This window comes from Colius striatus, chromosome 8 (assembly GCF_028858725.1).
Source record: "Colius striatus isolate bColStr4 chromosome 8, bColStr4.1.hap1, whole genome shotgun sequence".
Classification (NCBI taxonomy): Eukaryota; Metazoa; Chordata; class Aves; order Coliiformes; family Coliidae; genus Colius; species Colius striatus.
Genome location: NC_084766.1, coordinates 7,306,270 through 7,323,377, shown reverse-complemented (window position 1 = coordinate 7,323,377; position 17,108 = coordinate 7,306,270). Strand labels below are relative to the sequence as shown.

The 17,108-nt window shown below is 37.6% G+C and overlaps 1 protein-coding gene across 1 annotated transcript in view; it reads right to left on the bottom strand.

Annotated features, from left to right (window-relative positions):
* Nucleotides 1-17,108, bottom strand: part of NRG3 (neuregulin 3) — a 377,309-nt gene that overhangs the window by 138,190 nt on the left and 222,011 nt on the right.

The window sequence follows — 17,108 nt, the reverse complement described above, 5'->3', positions numbered from 1 at the left end:
CAGACCTCTTCTTTGGATTTCAATGACATTAACATAGACTCAAGAAGCTACATTTTTTTTTTGACAGAAGATCCTGCATCCTGGCAGGATAATCCCTTTTCAATATTAGAGATCTACTTAATAAAGGTTATTGTATATCTGGATTTCTGCACAGTATTGTATGTAATAGTAGCTGACACACTGATTAAAACTTTCATTATGTGGAAGTAACTACTCATACACTAGGTTAATTAAGAGCTGCCTCTCAGACTTCAGCAAGTAAAATTAATCTGGTCTTCTGCCTTTATTCTCTGGGTTGCTCATTTGTGTTGAACTTGTCTGGGAAAAAAGGGGTTACTGAGGCACTCAAAAAAAATTGCAAATAATACTCAAAACTTTCATGAGGAGAGATAAGCATGGCAGGAGTAAGTAGGTGTCTTAGAGGGAAACTAGAGCTAGGTGAATAAGAAATTATAATCTATTTCAATTCTGATTGAATAATATTTTAATAAATTTCAGCTCTGAATAAAATTCAGTTCTGATTAATAAATCCTTTTATAGCTCTGAAGGAGAAAAGAATGGTATCAAAAAACCTGCTCTCAATATTGGAACTATATTGGAATAAAAAAAGGAATCACTTGCATAAAATCATGTAGATAATGGCAGAAGTACAAGGAGAATCAATCTCACGTTCCCAGTGAGTATCTCTAAGTTCTGTATTTCACAAATTTTTCATAAAACTGGTACAAGGTTTACAAGACAGAATCATAATTTTATGTTATATAGAGATGTTGACAATACTCTAAATGTTGACAATACTCTATTACTATATAAAATTAAGCAAATCTCACTGCAGTTTACCTACTCTTGTTTACAGTTACACATTTAACTTGATGCATCTTATTCCAGTCCTAGATTTGCAGTTTGTGTCCCTTCAGTAACCACTGTTGAAGGAACTTCCAGCTCATGTCAGTGAGGAAGTTTCAAAAAATACATTAGATGACCTTTTATCAAATAAAAAAAATCATAGAATCATAGAATGGTAGGGGTTGGAAGGGACCTTTAGCGATCATCTAGTCCAACACCCCTGTAGAAGCAAGTTCACCTAGATCAGGTTGCATAGGAACATGTTCAGGCGGGTCTTGAAGACCTGCAAGGAAGGAGACTTCAAAACCCCTCTGGGGCAGCCTGTTCCAGGGCTCCCTCATCCTCACAGTATAATAGTTTCTTCTTATATTTAATGTGTAATACTCTTGCCTAAACACGAGATTTTAAAACAGATAAATGCTCAAACACCAGCACATATGTTTTTTTTTAACAAATGCAGTTGGTGGATTAAAATTGTATTTTAGTCAAACATCTGGTTGCACTTGCAAGAAGGTTTCCGCTCACATCAAGTTAGTGTCTAAGTCTGATTTTGATCTTTTAATGAAAAGCCCTTTCTATGATGTAGCTTTTTAACACACGCAGGGTTTTCAAAACCTAAGTCATGGCTCAAGGGTGTCCATGGAAAGTCATCTAAAAAAACTGGAACATGAAACTAATTTCAAAATGTTTATTTTTAATATGTTTTGCTTCATCTTCTCCTGTAAACCTTGCATGAATTCCACACTCCAAAACACTGTGTCAGTTAGACATATTTCATCTTGTTTAATTTCAAATACAGAATGGACTTACTAGATGACAGTTAGTATTGTAATAACACCTACTTGACATAAAATGCTGCCTTAAAGCTGTTTTCCCTTAATTTACTCTCTAAGAAGAAATACTAACATTATTTATACACCTTTGGAAAGGATTTTTCAGGTGCTGAGACAGTATCACGAATGAACTTGGGGAAGCCTTACGGCACAGTAGTAGTATTTTTTGAAACCAGGAGACTGGACCTTGTTTGGCTTCAATGTTTTCCTGATTCTACATAATTTAACAGCTGCACTGGATTTGCCTATTTATAACTTAGTTTCAAACACTATGTAATAAGACAGAGTTGTCCAGTTAGATGTCTTTTTGTAATTGAAATAAGGGGAAAAGTAGTCTTAATGCAATGCAACAAAATGCTTATAAAATGTTACACAATCAAACAGACACTTTGAGTAAAACTAATCTAAACTTTTCAGTATGTTAATCTTAACAGATCTATATCTTTACATAGAAAAACTGAAGAAGTCTGCACTTAGAATCATAGAATGGTAGGGGTCGGAAGGGACCTTTAGAGATCATCTAGTACAACCTCCCTGCAGAAGCAGTTTCACCTAGATCAGGTCGCATAAGAACATATCCAGGTGGGTCTTGAAGACCTCTTGGCATACCACTGGGCATAGTGGTACACAACTGGCATTTACTGCACATCAGGATTATTCCCTCATTCTGGGCTTACAGAAATTGTTGAAAAACAATCAGCTTTGTTAATTATCTCACTTAGCTACCTCTTGAGCAGTTGATTCTATAGAGAAGTAAATCTTACCCTGAAATAAAACCAAATTTAACATGGAGAAATTTCAGGAGTATGAATCAAAGAATCAAAACCCTCTGTTCTGCTAGTAAGAAATTCACTGATCAGAGTCGATCGCTACATATTGTCACATCAATGAAAGCTGAAAACACTAAATAATGTTAAAATTGTCCCATATGTTCAACATAAATTGCTTTCCTGTCTGAACAGAAATTCTAAGAGAAGACTAAGGTAAGATGATTCACTTAAAGATCCCAAAGCACATTTACATCTTCTGTATGTATTTGGTAAATTCAATTTTGTTAAAGTACAGAAGGAAAAAGTTAATGCTCACATGTCGACTTTCTTTCTGACAGATTAGATCAGCTTTTGCATCAGATGGCAAAATAGAATGGTTCTGTGATGTTTTGTGATCCAAGGAAGAAAAAGTTGGAATATTCAGCTTCAGTGAGAACAGTGGAAGTCAGAGAGAGAACAGATTTGGAGCTAGGTGCACATGAGGAAGCACAAACATTAGTAGAGCACTGGAAACAAAGGTAATGTCTTGATAAAAAGGAGCAAGACTGCACTTGAATCTCAGCTTCAGAGAAATAAAATGAGGTTGCACAAAATACACAGAAGGAGAAATGAAAGTATAAGGAAATAAAATACTAACATTAAAGAAAAAATGAACAAAAATGAATCCACAGCAACACACGGAAGCGATAACCCATGAGAAGCCAATTTTCCAATATTTTTAACTGCAGATAGACAGAATTCTTTCTTTTAGCTGAGAATTATCATGGATCACACTCATTAAAATAAAAAAGAAACACAAAGTTGCCTCCTTTAGTTCCACAACTGTGAATTCTTAACACTGAAGCAGTAAAAGCTAGGCAAATATTTTATGAAATAGCTACTTCTGCATTCAGAAATGCCTGTATTTAGAAATCAATCCAAGAACAAGTTTTCTGAATGTAGATGGGTCCCACAGTCTGTCTACCTCCACACAAGCTGATTGTGTGCTCAGTGCTTTGGCACCAAGTGACCTCACGGACTCATGTTTTTTATTTCCTCCACTGACATAATGCAAAATGTGGGGTTGCACTAGATGGTATCTGCAGGTCCCTTTCAACTCTACCATTCTATGATTCCATTCTATGAAAATGTGCTAGGTTTCCAGAGGGTATGAAATCAATTTTAAACCCACAAATTTCCTACTGCAGGAAAAGATTTTTCCTTCCTACTCATTCCACATACAGAGCCCTGTATTTTTCTAGGAAACAAAAAAAAAAGCAATAGCTTGGCCTCTACAGAGCCCTTGCTGTTGCTGGGCTAACTTTGCTGCAGAGGAGTTTCTGAGCCCTTTAATCCCAACAGACACAAAAAAATGGACACTTTAGAGAATATCTTTTGCTCTAGGTTTAAATCCATTCCTTACTGACATTCAATAAAAAGAAGGTGACATCTACCAAATTCAACATCCTAACTGCTATTGCACAGCTATGGCTATGTTGTAAGGCAAGAGCAAAATAAGTTATGTTCCATATGAATGGATCCATTTCCTTATGAAAGCTGAAGCAAGTAGTTATGTAAGATTTAGAAAATGTAATTAATAGCTCCCTGAGCTATACCTTCTTCTTTACAATCTCTGAGGACACAATACTTTATGGAACAATCTTGCCAATTCTGCTTGGTGCTGTTCTTACTTAGCTCAAACTAATAGCTCAAGATGTTTTACTGTGCTGTATGATAATTTTAATTCCACTTAAAAACTCCATTTAAAAACTCCACTTAAAAACTCCATTTAAAAAACATATAAATTAGGTTTTTACAAAATAGCTGTTAAAATATTTTAAGAAAACTTTCTGTACTTTTTAGAGTTATCTAAATGAAAATAATAAACATATATTAAAAGTCTTGAAAAACTGCCATAAAATCAACTATGAGATATGTCTCTTAGCAACAATACTCCAGGGTTCCAAAACTAAACTTACTCCTCTTTTGGCGTAAAAATAAAACCCAGTAGAGGTCAAAAGAAACCTGACTATAAGGAAGAGTGAAAAGGAGACACAGGAACTCAGGCCACACACAGAGTGGTAGCACAACAGTAAGTCAGGGCAAGCTTGGGAATCCCAAGGCAAATAAGCTGTCGTGTTTCAGATATCAAGATTCATTTTCTATTCAACACTCATTACAGTTTCCCAACAACCTTTTTTTTTCCCCATTTTATACTCCTGAGGAAAGCTCAGAACAGATATGGTATCGTGGGAGGCAGAGGAGCATGCACTTCTACCTCCCACTTCTGAAGTCAGGCTGACAAATGTGTGTAATGCTGGGGAACGGACACACAATGTCTGCCTGGAGTCCGCCACTAGTGCTTTTATTAGTCAGTTGTCTCTTGTCCACTAGCTAAAAAAAAATCAAAACACAAAATCATCAAAGTATTTCGACAGCTAATCTGTTGTTCAGATGATTTCAGATGGCATTGGTGAATGGTGAGAGTAGAACAGCATGAACTCAGTGTGAGTACGCTCTGTGCAGCACTTTAACTCCCTGCTCTGCTATACAAGACAGCAATAGGGGGGAAGAGGCTGATAAGGAGATAGGTTCATAACACTTTGAAGCTCTGCTACAGCAAAAAAAACCCTACTCTAACCACATGTTCATAGCAGCCCAGAACCTCCTATAAAATCCTACTGATCCTCTTTGATAGGCGTGAAAAAAGGACTGTACTGTTTAAATCAGGAATGTGAGTTGTGTTTTGTCTTGTTTTTTAAATAGGATATCATATAAGCAATGTAAGAAATAAAGCAATATAAGACACATTACATAGAAAGTACATAGTCTTTGGTTCTCCAAGATATGATGTTCTTGCCTTACCATATCTTTTTTATAACTTTACTAAAAAAACCCCAAAAGAGTTCTAACTTTTAATTCTGTGATTTGCATCAACTGCCATCATTATTGATTTTATTAACCTCCTACTGTCGTCTCGCTGACAAAAATCAAGGCTCATTTATAGCCATGCTTGTGAGCTGCTGTCTCAGTTCAGCCAGGTATTTGGTTGACATAATGCAGCTTCATTTTCTGAAAGAATAGTTTCTTTTAAGAATATTCAATGCTGTTGATCTCATTGGGACATAAGAAGAAAAGCGTATTAACTGAAGATGTGGTGACACTGACTAGAATAATGACAAATTTTAATACAGATTCTATGCCTGTAGCACTCAAACAGGAAAAAGGAAGTTGGGGGAAAAGATAGTTGATCAAATTCAACTGTACTCTGAGGAATATTTTGTGAAATACTCATCAGTTAAGCCCTACTTGTCACTGAAAAAAAGAAGCTACTCCACAGAGTAAGTCTGCTGCTAACCTTATCCAAATGCAAATATAACCCAGAGGGAACAAGATGTTAATTGAACAAAAATGGATGTATCAATGATAACAGATCACAGATAAAAACTCCTGGAATCACACATCTAAACCCCTTCCAGCCAATTCAACAGACAAAAAATTGATGCAAGCACAGGACTGAAAAACACTTGCTTTATTTGGCCAGATTGAGAAAAAAATAACATAGACATCTTTTAGTGTAAGCCCATGTGACTGAGAAACTGAACTATCAGCAATGCCAAGCTCATCCGATTTCAGCCTTGATCCCTTTGTGTTGAATGAAGAAAGGAGGGACCATTTTATAATGGAAAGACAAGACAAATGAAGAGACAACAAAGTAAATCTTTAATTAGGTAAGTTCTCTTTTGTTGCCTGGTTCAGGTAAAAGCAACAGACCATATGTTTCAAGTGTCTTCATCTGCCTGCAGGTTTCTGATGAATATGTCTCTGTAGAGCTGTTTCTGTTAATGGTAACATTTTTGGTTTGGGTTTTTTTTTTTATGGCTTAGAATTTGCTTGCTGGCAGACACCTGCTAATAACACCACTACAAATTAGTAGATTGTTCAGGAGTTTGGACACAGATTAAAAAGTAATTGAGATGGTAGGTTAAAACACATCTAGGAACCATAATATCCATTTTAAACCATTTATTTATTGTTTTGAAAAATACTTCTCTTTAGAACACTTGATTTATCAAACAATGACTGGAAACAAGAGGTATTTTCAGTTCTGTAACTGAGTAGTTAGTAGGCTCAATTTCCAGTTCCCTCTCCATCACTGCTGCACACGTTTCAGGAATTGCAGAGATAGTATCCCAGATTTTGATCTAATAACTCAGTAGTGAGAGTTACAATAAATTCAGAAGATTTATTCCATGTCATTGTAGTGCCACAACACATGCAGAAGATGTAGAAACCTAACCACAACAGGATGCTCAGATAACTACGGTTGGGCCCAGCGGAGGACCTCATCTGTTTCCTGCTATGCCTGTCTCTCCTGATTGAAGTATATTCTCATTAGCTCCTGACAGTTACTTCTTTTAAATCTATTTTGACTAGTTAAACCTTTCATTTGGCCAGGAAACAACAGTCACCAAAGGCTCACATCACTCTGATTTATTGCTCCTAATACTTAGCCAACTAATATCCTCTCTCATACCTCTCTCTGCCAGACAGATCTCACCCTGTGCATACATTTAAACAACCTAACTTGAATCTAAGCATAATTTTTCACAGAACAAGTATATTAATGACTGAAAACAATTGATGAAAAACAGATATAAGGATATGTTGACTACCAAAATACACCTTGGGTGTTTTGCTTAAATATTACTCAAATGACTTTTTAACTAACTGAAATGGGCAGCCTTCACATCACTTACACCTCTTTCCATCACACATATTTCCAAAATGTATTTTAAAGATTTAAGTCTCATCCAACTGCTACTAAGTGAGTGTAGTTTGAAAAACAAGTCACATGAAGTTCAGTAAGGACCTTAGATTGATGCTACAAAGTTTTGTTACTTGCTTTTTTTTCTGTTATTTTTGTTGTAATAATTCAAAGGGTTTTATCCTCCTGTATTACAGAAATAATGGAAAAAAATCTTTACATTTCAGAAGGAAATGGTCTGTTTTAGCAGAGCAGACAAAGTACTCTCTGAAGTACAGAGAAGATGAATGTTTTTCATAGTCATTGATCCCTGAGGATAAAAGTATCTATGTTTTAATCATTTGCATAACATCTACCCATAATAAGGAAAAATAAACACTGTTCCTGTAGTTTATATTCTTTTAGTGACTGGGAGGGGTCAGCGGTTACACCACCTTATATCTCAGTAAGGTTCATTCCAGCAGCTCGATATTGATGGTGCAGTAACCCTAACGAGATCACAGACCACGGCTGTGCATGAAACAGCCTTCACCCCTGTTCAAACACACCTGCTAACAGTAACACTGCTGTAACAGGAGCCCAGAAGAACCCAGATAAGACTACTTTCTGTGAAACCCAACTCTGTAACATTCTACAAATTGCACCTAGATTTTATCTGCTTCTGCCATGACAATTAACAACTATTTTGAGCTTTTAAGTATCTTATGACCAGCTTAAGGAGCAAAAAATGGTGTCTTTTCCCACCACACTAGTGAGGAACTAGAGTGTGTATCTCAGTTTGAACTACTCTGCCTCCGTTACATAGCTGCTGCTACAGACAGATCACTTGGAGCATTTATTATTTCCAGAAGGGGTTCCTAGAAGTGATCCCAATTGAATGTGCTCTCATCATCATATATACTAGACTTTTTCTGTGCTTTTTAATATTTTGATTGTTTCAAATTGAAAGATCTTACTTATTCAAATACATCTGAAAAGGAAACCTCACTTCTCAGAAAACAGGATTTGAGTGATTTTATTTTTAGTTTGGGAGAAAAAAATGTGTCTTGAATTGCTGTGGCAAAATCTGATGAGAGAAAAACCAATTTATAATTTACACACAAAGGAGACTGCAGTTAAATATAAGGAATAAAATGGGAATTCCATCTTACTGCAGTACAAATAGGCCAATTTAATGACTTCTCTAGAGCTAGCTGTAAATGTCCTTTTAACAATGGTGTTTAAGAAATGGAAACATTTAATTTCAGGCCCTAAGGATTAAAAGTACAGTCTGAAGCTCAGGTGTCAGACTTGCTCTCACTGAATCATATTCTATCTGGCAAGTTTTAGAGGGATTCAGAAACATATCTTCATTTTCACAAAACAGCATTTGTCAAGCGAGGAAAAGAAAGACCATGAATGCTGAAGTTAGTTTCTATTCTAAGTTCTTGCACAGGAAGCCTTATTCTTTGCTAATTCTTGTGTAAACTATGATGATGATGAATTCATTAGTAGTAGTAGTAAAAAACAATATTTTTGTATCACCATCTTATTATGATTAACAATTAACTCAACAGATCGGTAAACAGTGAAAACTGGTGATGGAGTCTGTCAGGCACTCAACTGAAAAGTAAATTAATATAGAAACTTTGTCCCTGCAGGACAATACATAATCTACGACATTTGGCTGATCATTTTTCTTCAAAATCCTGGCATTAACAACCATGCAAATGATACCACGATTTACTGCCCATTTACTGGTTTTTTTTTTTCCCCCTAGATGATTTCTCTTAAATTGATAAATTGAGCTTACAAATTCTATAGCTACTTTCACTAGGAATGTGAAAGAGCTTTATAAAGTAAATTAATCAATGAATCAGAGCACCAAAGTGAGGTTTTTTTCTGCAAGGACATAGCAGAATGCAAATGTAAATCTGGATTACATACAAAAGAAATAAATTCAAATATCCTAACAGCAGAATTGTACTTTGTAATGTGGGTGTAGCTCCCTTAAAACAACACAAACCACAAAGAACTCCTCCAAAGTCAGCAACATCATGCTTATTTTGGACATCAATCAAATAATGAAAAATAGTAATCATACTATTTACTAAAAATATTCCTTATGTCCAGAGCTTTCATTGAAGCACAAATTCATCCAGAAAGCTAAAGTGATTTGCCCAAAGCTGAAGAAACAGACCTGTCCCAGCTACAATGACAGATACAAGAAGCAGTGGGAGAAATTTCATGATTTTATTTATAACATTACAAAATGACAATCATTACTGAGGTTATCAATTTCCTTGTAAATGTTGGTATTTACTATAAAAACCTGCCAGAAATATACTCTAGTTCAATGCATGAAAAAGTAAGGCTTGCTGATTCTGAAGGTTAGCAAAATAAATAATATCCTCCTTTTTTTTTCAAGTGATATAAGTGAGTTATGAACAAGAGTAAATGCCTAAGCTTGTACAGTAATATTCTTGTTTAAAAAATTGTTCTTAACTAATGCTTTTTTGTTAGAGAAATATGTCACAAGAGAAAAACGCTCCTAAGAACAAGTAGTAAAATAAGCCACCCGAAAACCAAAGCCAGGATATTACTGTAAGGAGATAACAGAAATCTTCCTTATTCGCAGAAAGGAATCACACATGAAGGAAACGTACAGATTCTAACTCACTTTCTGTCTTTGCACATCACTGTCTAGAAGCTTTATGCAGCTGCACAAATAAGTAATGGCTTAAAATCTGCACCATAGAGACTTCTACATAAAATTATAAATGACAATTTTTCTTTTGCTGCTAAAGTGGAATCTATGGTAGCAAAAAAACAGCTTGTTTATGCTTGACAGATTTCCCATAAGAGCGATTAACATAATATTTATCAAAAGTATTTCAATTTCAACATTTCAATGGAACTGAGCAAAACAGGTTAACTGCAAGCCTGGGAATTTCAGAGAACTATTTTCTTTAAGTGATTTACTTAGATTAGGACCTAAAATCCAAAACCCAGCTCCTATCTTCAAAATATATTCAAAACTCAACCAGACTTTCCTTTAACTCTGTTTATCACACACAGATGCCTTTACAACTTTATTTTGGCTGAAAGCAAACAATCAAAAATGTTCCATAAACACAGACTGCATAATATTGCAATTCTGGATGAGACAGAATGAAGTGTGTATCTCATTAAAGAAACCTTGTTTCATGGAACACCGTCCTTTTAAAACAAATACATTTATCATTCAGAAATCTCCAACTATCTACTCCCCAAATCAAAACTACTTAGAACCACATTTGTTGGTTCAAGTAAGGTTTTTTTGTTAGAAAATGATCACACTGAGTCACTGTTACTCTTCCTGTTTTTCTAGGCACAGACTGAGCTGTAACCAAAACATGTTTCTGCTCTGCTGACCGAGAAAATCATCAGTGGAAAGCGACACAAAAAGTAGGGTCTCCTGCACTTTGGCACCACTCTAAACAAGTAAACATGTTATTAAGAAAGACTCGCAGGCTTATCAAAAAGCCTGCAGTGAGACATAAAATGCTCTGTAACGATCAAGTGAGTTTGTAGCCCTCTCTCATTTAGCATTGTTTCTGCTCTGCAAGCCAAGGACATGGGGATAAGGCATGTTGGACCTGTCACTGTGATCTGTGTCAGACATGACAATATCAGGTGCAACTCTGCGAAGGAAATGTTGGTTGTAGTTCTATTTCACAAAGCCTAAAACTGCAGGAATAATTGATTTCTGTTATACAACCCCTACCCCCACGTTTCTTCCCCAGCTACCAATTTTGGCTGCCACAGAAACACTGCCTGGCCCAGCGCTCGGAAACTCTGCAGTGGCACCTAGTGGCCATCCTTCCTCACATCCCAGTACCCACAACAGCTCTCAGGGACCACTTCAATCTTCAGGTTTGCATCTGTCTAAAAATATGCACAAAATACTTTCATTTAAAAGGCTCTGCTATCTCTGACTACTCTTATGGAGTTAATCTTCTCACTTCTATTTTCAATCTGTTTTTGGCATTATTCTAATAGCCCCTCTCTGCCCTGTACAATGACAACAGTAAACGCTGACTAAGCTTCTCCCCTGGTTTAAGTGTATTTCAGATTGGTGTTTTGACTTGAGAAATTATAAATTCAAAGTTTTTAATTAGTAATATTAGGAAATATAGTGACTGAGAGATTAGCCAAAAGATATGAAGAAAATATAGAAATCTGCAGAAAGACAATGTACATGTCACTAATTTGAGCTTATTCACTTGCGTTATACTTCCATTTTCCAAGGTTTAAAACTTTATCTTTTTCTTTGAGCTTTAATCTTTAACCTCAGAAGCAAACATGCCAGATGACAACTATGCATACGTGTTTAACACATAAAGGAAAATCCCTTCTGACAGCCTCAGCTCTGCGTGTACTGTACAAATTTGTATTTATTACCTCCATATGGAGATGTCAGACATATTTTTGACTCTCTTCCTTCATATCTGATTCCCTGTAATATCTTGTTATTGGTTTCAAAAGCTATTGCGCTTACGAGATGGCACAGGAAAATATCTCATAATCATCAATATTGTAACAGGGTAGTAGAAAGCTGCTGAGGAGCTAGGCAGGTGTGTGTATGGGAGACAGAGAGTACCCTTTCTTCCCCAAACTGTAGAGAGCATAATCAGCTGCCCAAATTTTCAGCTGTATTCAGTGGTACAGTTCCTTGGGCAACAGAAATGGCCTGCTTGCAAAAAGCAGACAATTCACCTGGCCATTACTCAGGAGGTCAAGTGGCCAAAGCCTTTTCACCCTGAAAGCTGTATTTTGCTGGTACCCATACAAGAAAATACAAAATGACAGAGGTTTCCATGGACACCGGCTGAAATTAAAAGAGAGCATTGGTGACAGAATGAGTTCTTTACTTTACAATTCTTTCCCTGAGCTTTCTCAGGCTCATTGTAGGTATTGGCTGAGGTAAACCCCACACTACCTGTACAAGGAATTAATAATTTACTATCACTATAAAGAGATTTTTTTTCTCCCTCATTAAAGGTGGTTCTAAACATATACTATATACTATTATATATAAATAAATAACATCAGACTGAATGGTATCTCATGCAAAGAGGTCTCTAGGTTCACCATATTATCACTTCACTAGTTAAAAGACAGAGCGAGTAGATAAATCTCATGGCACATCCTTAAGGTAACTAAAATATAGCATAAATGGAAGGAGGAATTCTAGGGCTGATGGCTCTCCACTGAGAAAATTCTGCTTTTAATCCTTGTATTTCAGTTTACAGGATGCTATTGAAAGCAACACATTTCTTTCCAATATGCCAAGCACTATAAAAGTAGGCTTTTCAGGTAAGGCTCATCATCTTGCGTTGTACCCAGAAGATATCAAAACAATAGCACAGGCTGTAGTGAGCAGAGGGGACGCAAAGGGTCTGCCATTAGCATTGCTGATGCAGTGAGTACACCCCCAAATCCTTGAAAGTGACGGCACATCACGTACCTTCTCTGCAATGGGGCATCTGCTCGCAGGAAAGTGTTCTCAGAACACAGCATTGTATTCAAGGCATACATAGCGATGCTGTAACAACTTGTATTAAAAATACATATTCACATATAGGATAGCAATGATTCCAAACAAATGTGGTTTATACAAATGCTAAATGCTTTGGATATATGGCAAAAAAATTGTGCAAATACCTATCTATTTCTAAAATGTATTCTTGGAAGAAGTTGCCTCTAAATGCATTACAATCCCTTCAAGGATGTCCTACTCTGATGCAGAACCATTCCACTGGGTGGAACACTCCTTGCAGGAAGGAAAAAGAAAAACCCTAATGCAACAGTCAAAACACAATTTAAAACCTGTGGAGCTGGGACCAAGTATTACAGCCTTTCTGGTATTAGTTTGTATAACATTACTGGCCAAACTTCCTGCCTGCAAAATAAGCACTCATTTGATGTGGACAGCTGAGTAAAAATGATATCGTTCCAAAAAGTCCTAAATACATTGGTTTTAGCTATTTAAAAAAAAAAAAAAAAAGGAATAATAACACAATAAACAAATGATTGCAGTTCCTGAGCAAAAAAAATTTAAACTTCTATTGAGAAGCATAAATAAGAGTTATGAAGTTAAATCATAGAATAGTTGTGTTTGGAAGAGACCTTAAAGACAATCTAGTTCCAATCCCTCTACTTCATTTAATCTGAACCCTAGCATACGATGCTGGCACAGCTCTTATCTGTGATCTGAGAACATGCTTTGTAGGGCAGGCAACTTCATCTCTAAATTTGACACTGGTTTTATAGTCCTTTCCCACTTCAAATCATACCTATTTGCAGTGAAATCATGGTAATTCAGTATTAATATCAGGAAAGGCAAAACAATGTTTTTCCAACACTCCACCTCCCCTCAACTGAGAACTAAGGCTTTCTTCCTCTCTGTAAACACCATCTTTCAAAAGGATTCCCAAGTATTTTTGGTAATAGAATCATAGCATCACAGAATGTGTCATGGTTTGACATGATAGCCTTTTCTTGTAAGGGGGAAGGGGCTGTAAAGATGGCTCCTGTAAGAAGTTTCTCGCAACTCTCCCCAGCTCAGAGCCAGACCCACTTCCGGGGCTGAACCAATTAGACACCTCCACGATCACTTTTTAAGAAGAAGCTGGAAGAGGGAGTTTCTTCCTACATCTTCCTCTATCTTCTTAATTCTTCTGCCCCTTCTTTTCCTTCTGGCTGGTGGTGGTGCAAGGGAGCAGGAATAGTGAGAAAAACAACCATGCGGACTCCAAGGTCAGTGATGAAAGAGAGGGGGAGGTGTGCTGTAGCAGAGACTCCCCTGCATTCTATGGAGAGAACTGGCAAAGCTGAGATTTATTTTTATTTCTTTAAAGACCTTGTATCAGTGGTAGAGACTCATTTTGGTAACGAGCCCGTATCAGGGGCAAAGACTCATTTTGCTAAAGCTGGCCCCAGACCAGGGGCAGCGATTCAATTCATTAAAGGCCCCAAGCCAGGGACAGTGACTATGGCCGGAGGAGGCCGTGTCCCATGGAGGGGACTCAACCACTTCACTGTAGACCCCGAGCCAGGGGCAATGATTTTCTTCTTTAAATCTATGGCCGGAAGAAGCCGTGTCCCGAAGAAGGGACCCTTTATCACTATGGCTGGAGCAGGCCGTGTCCTGAGGAAAAGACCCAATATCCACAGTTGTAACTGTGGGGAGGAACCCACGACAAAGCAGCTCATTAAACTTATGCTCAGAAGAGGCCTTGTCCTGAGAGAGGGACCCTGTAACTGCAGAAACTGCAACCATGGCAAAGAATCCACACCAAGGACTGTGTCCCGTGTGAGGGAACCTGTATCGGCAGAAGCTGCAGCTGTTGGGAGCAACCCACACCAGAGAAGTTCTTTAAGGACTGTGTCCCGGGGGAGGAACCCTGTGTTGGAGTAGGGGAAGAATGCCAGGAGTCGTCCTCATCTGAGAAGACCAGAAGAGGCAGAGCCCGTTTGTGAGAGACTGATCACATCCCCCCACTCCCTGCCCCCTTGAGTCGTTGACAGGGGAGGAGGTAGAGATATCGGGAGCAGTGAGCTAGGCCCGGGAAGAAAAGGAGGGATCGGGGAGGGAGATCTTAAAGTGCTGGTTGTAATTTTCTCATCATCCTACTCCCTTTTTGCTTTTATTCTGTTCTGTTTCTAGTAGAACAAACTTTCCTACTTTCCTCTCTAAGTCAAGTACTGGAGTCTGTTTTGCCTGGAACCGTAATTGGCAGTGAGCCCTCCCTGCCCTTGTCTTAATCCACAACAATCTTACTTATCTTTTTACTCCCATTTCACTGGGGCCTCCGCCATCCTAACGAGAGTGGGGGTGAATGGGGGCACCAAGCGAGAGACTGTTGTCTAGCTGGCCAAACCATGACAAATGGTAGGGGTTGGAAGAGATCATCTAGTCCAATCCCTCTGCTATAGCAGGTTCACCTAGATCAGCAGGTCACACAGGAACACATCCAGGAGGGTCTTGAAAACCTCTAGAGAAGGAGACTCCACATCCTCCCTGGGGAGCCTGTGCCAGGGCTCTCTCACCTGAACAGTAAAGAAGTTTTTCCTTATGTTTGCCAACTTTCCAAAAGCTGGGATGTAAATTGAACGTATAAACTCATATTCATGACCAGAAAAGGAAAAAGTATTTATTTCCAGAAGCAGTGAACACTACAGTGTTTTCCACATGTGGCACTGATGAGTATACAAGTCCTTGTACTACATATCACTTTTATGACCTGTGGCTCCTTATGCTGAAAATGGAACATGCAGTTCTCTGAGGTTCAGCATATGCCAGCTACCTGTGCTGGTAAGGCTTGCTTTTCATGGCAGTCACAGGGTTTGGCTGGTGAGGTAGTACAGAGAGATTAACTTATCCAGTAGTTTTGAAAATTAGAGAAATTAATCACCTTTGGTGTTTCGTCACTGACAACAGTATCTCAGGAGAGTAACTGAAACCTAGCAATGGAGATTTAGGCAGCCTCTCCCCTCCTGCCCTCAAGTGACCCTGCAACTGTTTTCCAAATGCAGTCGCTTTAGAAAATGCTATGCATTTGGAACAATTATTCCAAATGTCCATAGCAGTTCTTTGCTAGGATTACAGTGAAAAAATGCATATCTTTTATCTATTATCAGATGTTTTCCCTTGAACAAACTACATCACTATCATGTTTTCCACCATAAAAACAACATTTTGCTAACATAAGCTTTGAGACTAGGCTGTTAACCTAAAGGAACTCAACAAGCAATTCCCATTGGTAGTCAGAAGATTGTTCTGAAAAGCCAAGGCCTAAACCAGCAGCATCCTATAAATACAATAACATTTGTAAAGATGCTAAAAGACCCAGGATTTTCTTAAATAATGTGTTGATGTGACAATCTCTTTCAAATCATGAAATTTATTTTAGCTCTTGCTTTGCACCACAGCATATATAAAGAAATCCTCCATCTGCTATTGACTTCTCTCCCTAAAATACATGCCTATATCAATTTAGGCCTAAATAACGACTCACTGTTGTAGATTCACTACATAAAAGGCTGCTTTTATATCTGTATGTGTTGATTTCAGAACAAGAGAAATACATTAAGTGTGGTGTCCATTGACAGGATTCTCAAGGCATCCTGTTTCAAGTGGAATATATCTTCTATCACAGCATTCCCTTCATAGAATTACAGAATGCTAAGGGTTGGAAGGGTTCTTTAGAGATCATCTAGACCAACCTCCCAATTGAGAATCAAATACAAAATTCACAAGGCTTCGAAAAAGTTAGAGAGCACAAATAAAAGAGCTGGTTTATATTACACCAGTCAATAGACAGGTATGGCTTAATCTGTTTGTTAGGAAAATATCTTGCCAAAATTAACAGATATAATACTTTAATCTGTTGTACCACACTTATTAGCCTATTAGTGAGCAAATTACGGAGTAATCCAGAGAACCACACACAATAATGTGCTTAGCAAAGCCATGCAGTGCCTTCCAGTATCTGCAATTAACTATGAATTACAGAGACTTCAAACACCACCCAACTTGCTCAGCAAAAGCCTCATTTTGTTTCCATGTTGGTTTCATTGCATCTCAGTATTACTTGAACTCTTGAGAATATGAACCAGTCCACTCTTTCTTATGCACAGTAGGTCAATTCTACCAGATTAAAAGTCAGATGAAAACATCATCAGTCAGGAGAGAAGAAAGTAACACTAAAACCCTAAAAACTCACAATGCTCTTACCCAGGCTTCTGTATCCCCTTACAAATTTGCATCCAAAACAAAATAAAGCTTTTTTTTTTTTTTTTTTGCATAGCTGTTAGAGGTGTTATTACTGAAGAAAGCATGGAGAGGAGTACACAATGCTGTGACAGTCACATGGATCTACTCATCTG